The sequence below is a fragment of the Micromys minutus genome, assembly GCF_963924665.1.
Source record: "Micromys minutus genome assembly, chromosome: 1".
Taxonomy (NCBI): Eukaryota; Metazoa; Chordata; class Mammalia; order Rodentia; family Muridae; genus Micromys; species Micromys minutus.
Window position 1 is genome coordinate 101,126,350 of NC_137969.1, and position 15,016 is coordinate 101,141,365.

General features: G+C 47.6%; 1 pseudogene across 1 annotated transcript; it reads left to right on the forward strand.

The window, feature by feature from the left end:
* Positions 1-13,946: 13,946 nt before the first annotated feature.
* Positions 13,947-14,767, forward strand: LOC308436654 (Golgi phosphoprotein 3-like; annotated as a pseudogene). Its single transcript has one exon. The product of its transcript is annotated as a Golgi phosphoprotein 3-like (transcript).
* Positions 14,768-15,016: the final 249 nt, after the last annotated feature.

The window sequence follows — 15,016 nt, forward strand, 5'->3', positions numbered from 1 at the left end:
TATTAGACTTGGTTTTTCACACAGGGCAAAGAATGCCGCTCCAAACCCAACTTTTCATGGGTGGTTGCACTAATTAATACAGTGTCTGAAGCTCCTAGGGTTTTTTTTTTTTTTTTAATATTGAAGCATATGAGGGCGGAGGGGGGGTTTCAAAGTTCAGCTCCTGCAGACGACAGTCTCTGATTTCTTTCATGCTGTTTTGTCCTGTGAAGTTAACACAGACAGAAACTGTTCCCGGGCTCCCCAGACGCCGCCGAGATCCCAGCAACAGCAAGGGAACCCTGGACACCTCTACTTGTGATTTATGACTTTTGGGGCCAGGCTTGGGGGCTCAGGGGAGTCCATTCCGGGCTTAGGGTGGAGTCACCCCTCATCCAGCATGAAAGGGTGCAGAGCTGTCTTGATGCCTCGGTCTGGGCAAGCAAATACCAGGCGTCCCAGACACTAGAGTGCTTGACGTTGGGCACAGAATTTGCTGGGCTGAGGCAGGGACTATGGCAAAGGGGTGGGATGAAGGACAAGCTGAGTCCCATGCCTGTCGCTCTGCCACCGATGTGACCCTTGGCGTCTTACTCCTTCCTCGTTCTTTTGTCTTACTTCCCGTTCACATCTTTTGTTCCTCCCCCATTCGTTCCCCCTCTTTCTGATGTTCCTGTTTTATAATCTTCCGCTCCTGTGTTTTCATGCCCATCCCACTTTATGTCTCGTTAATTTTTTTCCCTCTGCCTCCGATTTGATTTTGATGCGTTCGTCCCGGTAACTTCTTCCTCCCACTCTTTCCTTTCCTCCTCCTTCTCTCAATCTCCCACACCCCCGTTTTCTAAATTAGTCCCAACCCCACCCTTTCTGTCTCTCTTCTGGCTTCCAGTTTTGCTTCTGTCCCTGTAGCTCGGAGCTGGCGGGTGTCGCGCTCTCCGGAGCGGCTCGGCGCTGCGCTCTCTCCCGGGCTGCACCTGGTTAGCTGGGCTCGGACCGACCAGGGCGCGGGAAGGGGCCACGGCTCCCGGCAGAAGGACAGAGTCCGGGCGCGGGGCCCCTCCCGCCCCTCCCGCAGCCAGCCGCCCGTTTGAAGTCGCGAGCCGGGCAGGAATGCAGCCGGGTTATCAATCACCCAGCTGGATCCCGAAGGTCTCAGCCTAATCACATTTAATTGCTCGTGGAGGCCCATTCTCGCCCCCGGCTCGCCGCCGCGCTCAATTACCCCCCAAATACCTGCCATCAATAAATGTGCACTGACACCGGGCCTGGCCCGCTCCAGTAGCCCAAGAGATCCCAACCGACCAGGTACCCTCGACCCCGCCCCAACGCCATCGTTAACATTAACACTTCAACTCCCCACGGAACAGGCCACGCAGAGGACACTTCCCCAACCCCCCTAGGTTGAACGTTCCCCAAGTGGCAGACATTGATGCTCAGAGACTTACATCCATCTTCTCCTTTAAGGGAATCAGGTTTGGGTCGAGCGTTAGAGTGCCTGAAGTGGTCAAGACATCCCAACTAGGGTGAAACCTAGCCACCCCTCCAAGTCACTGCTGCTGAAGGAAAGCATGGGACAACAGTGCCTCCCAGAGGCCGGCGATTTGCCTCCACCTCCCTCGCGGTGGGCAGGTAACTTCGCCGGCTTCACCAGGTGCCTGTCTCCTGCTTGCTGCTTCGTGAAGTAAGCAAACGCAGTTGGGCTCATTTTCCTGATGAGTCCTAGGGAGATCGAGGCGTGAACTGAGCTGGGGAGATATAGCTCCAGACTGAAGCCCTAGGTCCCCTGACTAAAGTTATAGGACCGGTAGCTGCTGTCCATTCCCGTCGAGTCCTCTCACTGTAAAACCCAGAAATCGTGGTCTCCCTCCCTCCTCCTCCTCTCCCTCCCTTCCTCCCTCCCTCCTTCTCCTTGCCCCTCACTACAGAAAATCACTCCTCCGACTAGGATCTGCACAGAGGGCTGACATTGACCAAATCACACAGCAGGTGAGCTCAGAGCCCAGAATCCAGTCAGCTCAAAACCTGCCCAGCCATTTGCATGCCATTATCCTGCTGAGAATCTTCCTTTTAAAAGTCGGTTCATCCTGTCTTTTACGTGGTTTACCATTCACAGGGATTCGATAATTGATAATTACGTATCTAACACAAGCCAAAGGAGTTCTATCAAAAGCCAGCCTCCATACTTTCTTTATTCACCCCTCCCGCTGTTGTTTGAAGTAGCTGAGGATGACCTCGAACTCCGATCCTCCTATCTTAGAAGGTTGGGATTACAGATGTGTAGTACAATTTCCCAGCTTCCAAATGCTTACCTCAATTACACACATACACACTTATACACGTATATATGTACAATATAAGTTTTGGTGTCTAAAACGTCCCGTGTTCAATGTGAAATATTATCTTTTTCATACAGAAACTAACTCTGTGCTTCAGAAGGCTGAGTCAGCAGAGCCGAGGTGGACAGGTGTGAGAAGTAAGTTTCATCTGGCTTGAGTTATTATATCTGGTCCCTACGTTTGCTCAATCATTCTTTCTTTTCCAAGTATACAGGTTCCTCAAAGGGGTTTCTGTATTGCTGGGCATGACATTTTTTTTAAAGGGGGTGGGGGGGTTGTGGATTTGGGCAAAGCTTTGACCATTTTTATTTCAGTGCTGAAATTACCCCTGGCTTTGTGAGGAAATTCTGTACGACTGCATGGTGCCTCCTACGGCCTCCTCTCAGAAAGTGGCCTGAAAGGTGGTGCTGAGAGATGAGGCTGTTACTGATGTTAAATTGGCCATTTAGGGAAAGTCCAGGGGCTGCTGTGCACAGCCTGGCTGGTCTTTGTGGTTGGCTTTCTTTTTGTTTAGCTAGCAAGGAGAGCAGAGAGGAGACAAAGTAGAAAATCCCAGGGGCGAATGAAGGAATGACAGGAGATAGTCTTGAACTTGGGAATTCCAGAAAAACAACTACATACAGTTAATGGATGCAGCGGGGACAGGGAAGTGTGCTTGTACTCACTGTGTGCACACTCAAACTTGAGCACACACACACACACACACACACACACACACACACAGTCCTGTAACACCTCACTGGGAGCTGGGGTAGTGCTGGGTGGCTACCACTTTTGAGAGTTAGTTTGCAGATCCAAAGTATTCTCGAATTAGGGACTTCTGTGGCTACCGGAAAGCCACAGCCCACTTTGATGAGAAGAAAAATCTGTTCTTTTGCTTTTGTGGGCCCCTAGCCAGAAGTACCAAGTGAATGGTAACTAAGCCCCAGAAGGACAGATTCCAATAGAAAGGTAGCAAGGTATTTATTTGTACAGCTTAGGGCAAATAAAAAATGGAGTTACACTAAGACATCTTTCTCAGGGCAACAAGGCCCACATTTTCTCCACACACTATCCCTGCCTATATCTGGGTCAAGAAAGTAACACCTTAATGTGTTTTTAAGAAGAAAATAAATGTGTTAAGTTTTTGAGATACAAAATGACCATTTATGTCTCTGCCTATCTATCTGCCAGTGTGTCTAATTACCTACCAGTCATCTATGTATGTGCTGGAGGGTGACTCCAGGGCCACCTTCCACATGCTAAGTTCTTGTTTTACCACTGTGCCACAGACCCAGCCACAGTGATGGCAGCATATAAACCTTCCCTCTCTTAAGTCAGCAGCAAGTTTAAAATTCCTTTGTTCTGGCTCTCAGCATACACCAGTGATCCTGAACCTCTGATGCTCTAAGAGCATCTTGAAATTCTCTAGTCAAAATAACTAAAGTCACTACAACTAAGAAGAAAATGCATCGTTCATCCTCTCCCACAGTAACTGAGTTAAGTTTATTGGTTTAGATCAGTAATTTTATTTTCACCCACATAACAACTATGACCCCATTTCCTAGATATGAAAACTCTCTCTCTCTCTCTCTCTCTCTCTCTCTCTCTCTCTCTCTCTCTCTCACACACACACACACACACACACACACACACACACACACCAGGAGATTATGATTGCTTTGCTGTGCTCTCACAGCTGAATGGCAGACTTCTCGAGAATAAACTCCAGAGAGGTGAGCTTTTAAAGCAACACTGTCAGGCTTGGGCTGGAGCTCGGTGGCAGAGCACTATCCACTGCACAGTCTCTGTGTGAAATACAGAATTAAGTAAAACCCTCCTAAATTAGTTATTTAGGTGAATGCAAAGGGCTTCCTCTGAGTCGGTTTAAGAGTTTGACCAAGTGTCAGGATACAAGAGTGGAGGTCCAACTCTGGACAACCTGATCTAGCTTGGGAAAAAGAGAATCTACGGAAATAATTCTCTTCTGTTTTGGTTCCTTCTTTTGGATTCCTCCTCCCTCTCCTGTTTGCTTGCTTTGTTTGTTTGGCTTTTGTTTCGTTGACCTTGTTCTCAGTATACAACCCAGGGTGGCCTGGACTCTCCGAGTTGAAGCCATCTTTATCAATTTCCATCCCATTGAGCTTGACAATGCCCCTTGAGTGTGGTTAAAGGCTGGATTTTCTCCTGTGGTGTGGGACTCACAATCTGGTTCTCTAGGTGGAGGGCCCAGAAGTATGAAGAAGCCTTTCTTACCCATCTCCACCTTCTCTTTCACTCTCTGTCTTCGTGAGGTCTGTCCTGGGACTCAAAAGTAAATTTCTTCCCTTGCAGAAATTAGTCGATGGCACAATTTCAGAATAAAAGGGGTCATTCCTATTATACTGAACTATGCTCAGCTCAAAGTCTCTTTAGGCAGTGACAGGACGGTGACTTTTGAGAAGATGAAGACACGTGTCCCAGGGTAAAGATCTTGGGGACAGTAAACCTTTTGAAGTACAACTTTCACCTCTAGGTCATGGTAATAAAAAGAAGAAAAAAAAACTGCTCAGATTTCCATATCACATCCATATTAGTGATTCATAGGTTCTGAAAGTTGCTTCCAAAGGCTGGTCCCCATGCACTTATCAGAGCCCAGATTTCAAACCCCTGGGGCAGAAGGAGGTCTCCTGTTACTAAGCCTTCATCACTTTCAAAACTATATAACAGGCCATTGGCACGGAGGTTATGAAACATGATCATAAATTAAAACTAAGTAACTTGTGTAAAACGAGTGGACAAAGAACACTCTGTGAGGCCGAGGCTCCACTTTGACTGTGCTTGCTCGTTTATTTGGGTACTTACACTGTTTTCCCAGAACACAGGTAACTCTGTGGACTGTAAGTCTATGGCAGGCACCTGGACTGTCCTGCGAAGCTTCCTCCAAGAGCCATCTCAGACCGGGTTGAGAGAAATGCCATTCAGTGCCCTCTTCGTGGTTTGTAAGGCCCTGCTGTGTGCCGGCATTTCTGCCAGCTGGGTAGCCTGCCTGCAAGCCCAGGGCTGCATCGATGGGAGGGGGCACAAGACACCCACAAGAGTGGAGACTTCAAGCTGCAAAGGGAAAACTCAGCATGCTATGGAACAAGCTTGAAATTTCAGCCTTCCGGAAGCTGAGACCACAGGAGTGCTGTGTGTTTGGGGCCAGTCTGGTAACTGAGTTCTAGGCCAGCCAGGGCTATAGAACACCAATGATGATGATGATGATGATGATGATGATGATGATGATGATAGGTTTATTTTTAAGAGGAATTTGAAGCTAGCCCACCGCAGCTGAGAGAGAGGTAGAAGAGGGCTGATGGGACATTCATTTGCCCACTTGCAGTTAGCCCAGCAGGTGGGGTTAGTGGGTACTAGCTGTGCTTCTGTGACCTCACACACACCAGTGACTCACACATTCCCTAGAAAGTGCAGGTTGATTAGACAAAGTCGGAGAAATCTCAGCTCTATTGGATTCAAACTTAGGGGAATGCTATAGAAATGTGTAGGTCACCGTTAGCCTCTCTTGTTGACTAACTGCTTTCCTTACAACCCTTCCTCTCTCTTTCTCCCTGTCTCCCTCCCCCTCTCCCTTCCTTTTCGATTGTCAGAAGACTCATCATTTCTACCTCTTTTTAAATGTACAATTCGGTGACATGAGGCATGTTCACCAGCTTGTACAACCCTCACTGCTATCGGCTCTAGAGCTAGCTTGTTTCTATGTTGAGTGCTAAGGCCTCGTGCATGCCTGGCCAGTCATGCACACACACCCCCCCCCCCACATGCTGTATCTCCAGCTCCCAGGATTTTATCTCTCAAACCCCCAGTGGACAAAAGCTATTACTTCCCTGCAGGTCCTGGTGACCATTGTTCTGCTGTCTCGGTGAATTGGATTATTCTAGATACTTCTTACAAGCAGAGTCAGGCACCATCTGGCCTTCAGTGTCTGGCTTCTTTTAATTAGCACAATGTATTCAACGCTCATTTGTGTGATACGCTGTATCTGACTTTCCTTCCCTTTTATGGTTTCATGATATTTTGCTGCATATGTAGAGACATTAAAGTCTATTCTGTGTTCAATGTTATATCCTAGAGTCCTCAGCATGGGGTTTAAAACTCACTCTACAAGGAGAACTTTCTCCAGGTCAAGCATCATGAATATCATTTACTAGGCACTATCTTAATGTGTTCTCAAAGCATAAGTGCTGTGATCATCCATGTGGTGTGAATAATGAGACCATGTATGCATGCACACGTGTGTGCGTGCCTATGTGTTCATGTAATGTTATGGTTTAGCACTAAAGTTTGGTAGGGGAAAAAAAATCCTCCAAGTTTCTTAGTACTTTCAAAATCCTGGCATGTTCGTATTTGAGATTCAGGGACAACAAATCAGTATTCCCAGGAACCTAAGTGTTAGTATTTTAAGCATGCTTCTAGGAACCCACATCCTGGAGAGTCTGAATAGCTAAGTTCCTTAATTGAAGACTCCAGCTCGGTAAGTTCAGCAGAGCTCACAAAGTAACTAGAGCCGACAGAAAGGTTCAGTAAAGCCTGTAATTCTGGTCCATCTCTCCTGGTAAGGTGGCAGCCTCTCATAAAATCACAAGTGAACACAGCCCACTTGGGGACTGAGTCTACGTCAAAAATGAGTCTGAGAGCATCTGGTGTGCTTCCTTCCACGTGTACCCACTCTCTGGTAAGCACGCCTTCATCCGGGTTTAACTTCCCTTTTCTTGTTCTCCTTTCTACATGATATACTATGTCCACACAGCAGCGCTTAGCTTTGGGGGCTGCTGTAAGGCTGCAGTAGTAGACAGCAGAGGCTTACTTCATGGTGCGTGACTAGGAAAGTCCACACTGCATTTTGTGCCTGTTAGGGACTCATCTTTGGAACACACGACTCTCTCAAATGGGCAGACCTCATGGAACACTGTTGCAAGACAGGACTGCACTGGAGACCAACAACCAAAATTTATTATTTTCCCTGGCGCCTGCTGGAATAGATGGGAGAGAATCTGGAAAATGTCAGGGTACAGGGCCGTGACTGGGCCACACCGCCAGCCACCTCAGTTTGCAAAAGCCAACTGAAGAAAATAGAAGCTCTAGCAATTTCTCTAGTACAGGTCAACAGCTCTGTGACCCTTCCTCGGTCTACCACAGAAACATACGGATAGAACGAAATATAATGACATGTTTTTAAAAATAGAAATTTATTTCCTTACACTTCTGGGAATGGAGGGTCGAGGCACTAGTCTGTTTTGGACGAGGGGCCACTTTCTGTTTCCAAGAGCCTCCTGGTTGTTATTTCCATTGCAGGAGTGTGTGTCCTCGGATAGCAGACAGAGGGGAAGGCGAAGGGGCTGAACTCCATCTCTCAAGTCCTTTTATTTAGGTGCTAATCTCATCCATGATGAAGAAGGTGCTAATCTCATGTGTGATGGTAGAGCTCTGAGGCCTAATCACTGTCAAGAGTCTCCACCTACTAATCCTGCTGTAATGGGAATTAAGTTTCAACTTGAATCCTGAAGAAGACACAGACCATAGCCAGCCCCAAATAAGCGAGGCACTGAGTTAAGATTCTGTAGTCTCTCCCTCTCTCTGCTCCGTCCCTGTCTTATGACATGGTGTCTGATGAGGGTCTGAAAGGATGGAAGCGAGTGTGTGCCAGTGGGAATCATAGAAACAGAAATGCCAGCGTCAGGAATCTCAGCGCAAAGCTTTCACGCCTCTGAAAGACCAGAGCTCCGGTCCCGAAGACTTCCACTCTGTGCCGTGGCTTGAAGAGGCTGTCTCATCAAAGGCCCTTCCAACAAGCATTTAAAATCATCCATCCAAAAGATAACTAAATCGTGACTATTCATTCCTCTGAACCCATCAATACTGCGATGAAAACATGTATTTAACTGGGGGGAACACTGGGCTCGCACTCTCCCTGGCCTCTGTTCCTTTTCTTTTCTCTTCCATTGAGGGCTCAAAATGTTATGATTCATTTCAGCCTGCCCAGAGCAGCAGTGAATTAGACCCCAGAGTTCCGACCCTGAGGGGTCCTGGGTAAGATTGCGCCCCCCCCCCCCAGCGTGTTCTTTCTGCGGCCAGCTCTGCAGCCCCCGCCCCCAGCCCCCACCCATCCCGGCATTCTCTGCAGCCAGCTCTGTAGCCCCTGCCCGCCCCCTCCCGCCCCCCACCAACCTCCCCTCCCCGGTTCCCAGCCCCCAGCCCGGCATTCTCTGCTGCCAGCTCTGTTTGTTCTTTGACTCTTTTGATCATCATTTATAACAGTAGCCAAGCAGAGGAAATTAAGCTTTTGTATTTTCAGTTAATCCATGACCCTGGATAATTTGTAAGAGACATCTATGTGTAGTCAAAAATAAGCCCCCAACTGTTTGGGGGAGGGGGGGCACATAGACTGTCAGCTCTGAATGGGAGGACAGCAAGGCATGTGGCATCCTTTAGGAAAATCTTGTTCAGTTCGACTCTCTCTGTTTTAATAGAGAAACTGAGGCCCAGGGAGGAAGGAATTGCTTGCAGCCATCTATAATAAAATCTGTGACTCTATAAAGATTTTAATCTGGGATTTAAAATTCTCTGTGAAGATGACATATACGTGGACACCTTCACTCTGCAGTTTGGCCAGGGGGATGGTCCATGTGTGGCACTGAATCCATCAGTAAATGCCACTCTTTTCTTCTCTGAGCCTTTAATAGAGCAGTTAAAAGTCAAACAGAGGGATGGGGGATCTGAGCTGTGAGACCCAGATGTGTGTCCTTTCTGTGCCTTCATCGCCTGGTGTCATGGCAGATCTCACGGGGGCCCTTGGAGACAGAGAGACTCAACTGTGGTGAGGTTCTCTTAATGTGTTCAGTCCCCATGAAACGGGCACCATTCTTATCTTTCCGGTTTGAGAACAACTAGAAAGGGCAGTGCTTGTAAGTGCCAGCATCTGTCCTTTCCCTATTAGCTTCCAGTGCCGAGCTGGACCATCCCCACTGGAAGATACCAAATAATGAAGATCAAAGCTGCCAAGATGTGAAAACATATCCTGCCAAGGAAACCCATGCCACTATAGAAACTGTCACTCATGGCTGGGACATTTCTTCACCAGCAGAATGAGGGCGAAATTTCTTTTCTCTCAGCTGCCTATAAATGTCTCATACTTTTTGGCAAAGAAGAAGAAGAGGAAGAAGAAGAAGAAGAAGAAGAAGAAGAAGAAGAAGAAGAAGAAGAAGAAGAAGAAGAAGAAGAAGAAGAAGAAGAAGAAGAAGAAGAAGAAAAAGAAGAAGAAGAAGAAGAAGAAAAAGAAGAAGGGGAAGAGAAAGAGGAAGAAGAAGAAGAAGAAGAAGAAGAAGAGGAAGAGGAAGAGGAAGAAGAAGAAGAAGAAGAAGAAGGAGGAGGAGGAGGAGGAGGAGGAGGAGGAGGAGGAGGAGGAGGAGGAGGAGGAGGAGAAGGAGAAGGAGAAGGAGAAGAAGGAGAAAGAAGAAGAAGAAGAAGCAACCAACTTCCCAGCAATGTGGTAGACAGATTTGGGTGCAGAAAAAAAAAAAAAAAAAAAAAAAAATGCAAGCCACTAGGAAACTGGGAAGAAAACAAAACACTATGGTTTGTCCTTTTTCCATCTCAAAACACATTCTGCAGGAAACACATTCCTGAGCATAAGGAAGCCAAACCGGAAGCAGGCACTGTGCACAGGGGCGATGCCTGGAGGCTCTGTGCTGCCAGTGTGCATGGTTTCTAGGCTGGTGCTGTGATGGAGGTGATCTGAGACAGAGCATCAGACCAGAGTATCTACCCCCCCACCCCACCCCACCCCCACCTCCAGCCCCATGCCACAGCTCCCTGGTAGATCTCACAAAACCCCAACCGTAAGCTTGCAAACCAGCTGCTCACCCCAGAATACTGGACCTTGCAATTTTCTGGGGGAAGGGACACAGCTCACAAGAGCAGTGAGTCTAACACAAGGATGCCATAGGGTGCGAGAGAGGATAAAGAAGCCAGGAAGGATGAAGGCTCCAACTTCAGCTAAGGAGGGGCAGGTACAGGAAAATGTAGCTGCCCACAGCTTTGAGGGCGAGAGTGGTTTTGAGGAAAGCGATCCTGGTGCTCGTGGGAAGTCATGTTCACTGCAGTGTTTGACATGGGAGCAGCAATGCTGTGGTCACTCAGGACAATCTTTTGTCCCTGTTAATTAATTAACGTGTTCACTTTACATCCTGACCATAGCCCCACCCTCCTTTCCTCCTAGTCCCATCCTCACAAGTCCCTCCTTCCCCCATTTACCACTTTCTCTTCTCCTAAGGAGAAACCCTTTTAGGTACCACCCTGCTCAGGGACATCCAGTTGCAGTGGGCCTAAACTCATCTTCTCCCACTGAGGCCTGATGAGGCAGTCCAGGTAGGGGAAAGGGATTCAACGGCAGGCAACAGAGTCAGAGACAGTCCTTGTTCAAAATGTTAGGGGACCCACCCGAAGGTCAAGCTGTATATGCAATACAAATGTATAGGAATCCGAGGTCCAGCCCCTTTGATTTGTGTTCCAGGTTTCATACACCTCCCCAGGACCAGGTTAATTGACTCTGTAGGTCTTCCTGTAGTCTCCTTGACCCCTCCAGCTTGCTTACTGCTACCCACCACTCTGATGCCATGGCTCCGGCTGATATTTGGCTGCGGGTCCCTGCATCTGTTTCCAGCCACTGATGGATGAAGCCTCCCAGGAGACAGTGATGCTAGGTTCCTGTCTGCAAGCACAGCACAGTATCATTAATAATACCACAACCTCTACCAGATGACCTCCAGGTCCACCTCAGACCTTTGAGGCTTAAGAGAAAGTGTCACCACCAGCTGCCACACCGGCCACTGTTCCCACGTGGGCTCTACTGAGCAAGTCGTGTTTCAGGGTCACTCATGGGGCACCTGGTCCTCCCCAATCCTGGGGTTCTACAGTTTCTCTCATGGTCTTCTTCAATACGCTAAGATAGTGTCTCCTCTTCCATCGAGTGAGTCCTCAGTCTTAGCAGTAAATGCCTAAACTTATTTCTGCAATAGAGGAATCCAGAAATCATTTTGTCTCCTTTTTGAACACCACGCACGGCAGGAGTCTCAGGTCCCTTACTGGCTGTCAGGTTCTGTCCCGTATCCTTATGATACAGTGACTTCTTTTGTGTCTGATGTTGTCTGGAGTGGAAACCAGCTTTCTGGGGGCTCACCTCGCTGGGCTCAGGCAGTTCTTGCCCTCACTCTTCAAAAACTATGAAACTGAGTTTGACAGTGCTGAAGAGAAGATAAGACAGCAAAGTGGAATGACTAAGAAGATTTAGAATCTAAGGAAGACTTCCTTTCATGCAATTCAGATCAGATCCACTCCCACATCTCCTTGTCTCTCAGGGGCCATCTCTATCATCTCCATCATCTCCGGCATCTCCATCATCTCCATCATCTCCAGCATCTCCATCATCTCCGGCATCTCCGGGGTCTTTTGCTAGTGTTGAGTTTGCTCCAGTTTTGAGGTTTTCCTTTTCTTAATTTTTTCATGATTTGCCTCTGACCAAGCTCTTTGACCACTGAACCTTGGTCAAAGCTTAGCTTTTTCCAATCATCTAAAAGCACACCCCCCCCCACCTCCTGCAAAGCTGGCTTAGGAGGCTGCTGCTTCCAGCTCTCTTGAGACACCCTTCCAGCTAAGTTCATGTTCACAGGCAGTCTTACCACGAAGAAAAGGCTACAGTGCTTTTACAATCAAGATAAAGCAAAAAACTGAGGGCTGGAGAGAGGACTCCGCAGTTAAAAATACCTGCTCTGCAATTCCTTGCACCTATAGGGCAGATCCCAAACAGCTGTAACTCCAGTCCCAGGGGACCCAGCTCCCTCTTCCCTAGGGTATTAACTTGATAGCTATTGGCAACGGTGACACCTCATGACATCTGAACATGCTGAGTGACACTGGCTAACTCTCCGTCTTCACTTCCTTACCTAGTAACAGCAGGGCCGTTGTGAACATTTGTCAAATACACTGAGAATACAGTACACACCAAGCATTCAGTCAATGCCAGCCTTCGTTATAAATATACACAAAGCATAGGGCGCACACAGAGCATTTGGTCAATGCCAACTTTTATTATTTTTTAATGTATTTTTTAAATTATCAAACAGTCTGGGTATGGTGGAGAACACCTGTAATCTAACATCTCGAGGTTGACATGGCAAGATTTTTGAGTTCCAGTCATGCCGGATTATAGGGCAAGAACCCGTTTCAGAAAAAGATAAACCATCAACAGAAAAACTTCTAATGTTGAACTTGGTGAAAATTCTAAAGTAGCTCTTCAAGTTATATTCAAAAAGATCATCTTGTGTGTTCCTTATGAAGTATAAAATGAAGACCATGAATTCTTTGTGTGTTAAAAATTTATGAATACTGACTTGCCTGAAAAGGTTATGTAATTAAAGATGTAAATACATATGTGTATGCATGAATCTATGTGCATGTGTGCTATATGTGTTTGTGTGTGTGCGCAAGTGTGTGTGCACAAGTGTGTGTGTGTGTGTGTGTGTGTGTGTGTGTGTAAAACCTCTTTATCAGAGAAGTTCTTAGTAGCAAATCTGAAAGGAATCAAAATGGGAGACATTAAGAAAGCAAATGCGGATTGACCAAGACTTGGTCCTCCAGCCTGATCCTGCTGCCACCATGGGGCAGAATAGATGAATTTTGTGCACCTCCCCATGTCTCTGCCATCTTAGGTCTAGTCAGCGAGTGTCAGCAGCTCCCCAGTATAGAGACACAAGTGTGACTTAATGTGTTTCATTCCATCCCCTAGGGATTCTAAGTCTAGGGCCTGGGGTCTACACTCCAGATCTGAATTACAATGAATTTTTCCAGAAGGCTGATTGCAGATGGATTTTTGTTGCAATATCCTCTTCAACCCAAATAAACGCATTCAGTGAAAACAGTCAGTAATTAGGGACACAAGCTGTGCGTCTATATGGGGCAGATTTACCACTACACTCTCCATTCCCCTCCTAGGAGATCCCTTACAACTTGCAGCTTTTTCAGGCCTCCACTTCTCGCTCATTCTCTTCCTTCTCCTCCTTGAGTCCTTTTCCTCTGTTTTCACTCTCTGACTCCTCCTCTTCCGTTTCCTCTCCTTTTTCCCACCTCCTCTCCCTGTCCAATCATGTATTGACTTAACATAAATCTACAGATTTTCACGCAGAGTTTGTTCCCCAAAATCCCATTAGTTTCTCCTTAGGACCATAAGCCAGGAAGTAAATTGCTTACTTCAGAGATGCCAGATCTCATCATCAGAACTGAAACTTCGGGAGGAGAGGGTGGGGGTGCTCTCCAGGATCCAGACTCAGGTACGGACTTCCTGAACCACACTCTTCTCATGCAGGAAATAAAACATACAGTGAGATATTGGGAAGCGCCACCGCCGCCGCCTCCCTCCGCTCGGGCTGTGTGGGGCCACAGCCGCGGGTTGAAGGCTTCGCCCAGACCCGGCTCCTCATGACTGCCTTCGGCCCCGCAGCTCACGGACATCGTCCCAGCTCCGAGAACTAACACGGAAGCTCCTGGGGCCGGGGCGGTGAGGGAGAGCCGGCCGGTCCCGCGCCCCTGTCGGTCCGGAGCGGCTCTTCTGCTGGAGCCATGACCTCGCTGACCCAGCGGCGCACCGAGGCCTCGCGGAACGCTGCCGACAAGGAACGGGCGGGCGGCGGCGGAGGCAGCGGCTCCAAGGAATCGCGGCTAACCCTGATGGAGGAGGTGCTCCTGTTGGGCCTCAGAGACCGAGAGGGTTACACATCATTTTGGAATGACTGTATATCATCTGGATTACGAGGCCGTATGTTAACTGAATTAGCTTTGAGACGAAGGTTACAGTTAGAGGCTTGTGGAATGAGAAGAAAAAGTCTTTTAACAAGAAAGGTGATCTGTAAATCGGATGCTCCAACGGGAGATGTTCTTCTTGATGAAGCTTTAAAGCATGTTAAGGAGGCTCAGCCTCCAGAGACAGTCCAGATTTAGATTGAGTTACTTAGTGGTGAGACGTGGAATCCATTAAAACTGCATTATCTGTTAAGAAATGTACGGGAACGATTAGCTAAAAACCTGGTAGGAAAGGGTGTACTGACGACAGAGAAACAGGACTTCCTCCTGTTTGACATGACGACACATCCTCTCACCAATAACAACATTAAGCAGCGCCTCATCAAGAAGGTACTCTTAAGAAGCTGTTCTTGACAAATGGGTCAATGACCCTCACCGAATGGACCAGCGCTCGCTGGCCCTCGTTTACCTAGCCCATGTCTCAGATATTTTGGAGAATGCTTTGCTCCTCTTCTGGATGAGCAGTATGATTTAGCCACCAAGAGAGCACGGCAGCTTCTCGACTTAGACCCAGAAGTGGAGTGTCTGACGCCAATACCAACGAAGTTCTCTGGGCCGTGGTAGCTGCGTTTACCAAGTAACTGTCAGAATGCAATGTTTCCTTCTTGTGTGAACTAGTAGTTTTTCTTCTACTGACTCTGGTTTTCTGCAGTTTGTACTTTCCCACACTAATAATTGGCTTTTGTTCTACAAAATGGTGGGTGGCTATTTCTTTTTGTATGTATGCGGGATTCTGCTGGTACGAGAGGCCTTCCTCTTTCTATTTGTAACCAACCTTACTGCCATCTTGGCACTCCACTTCCTGTTGCCATCTTCACTGTTTCCTGTTT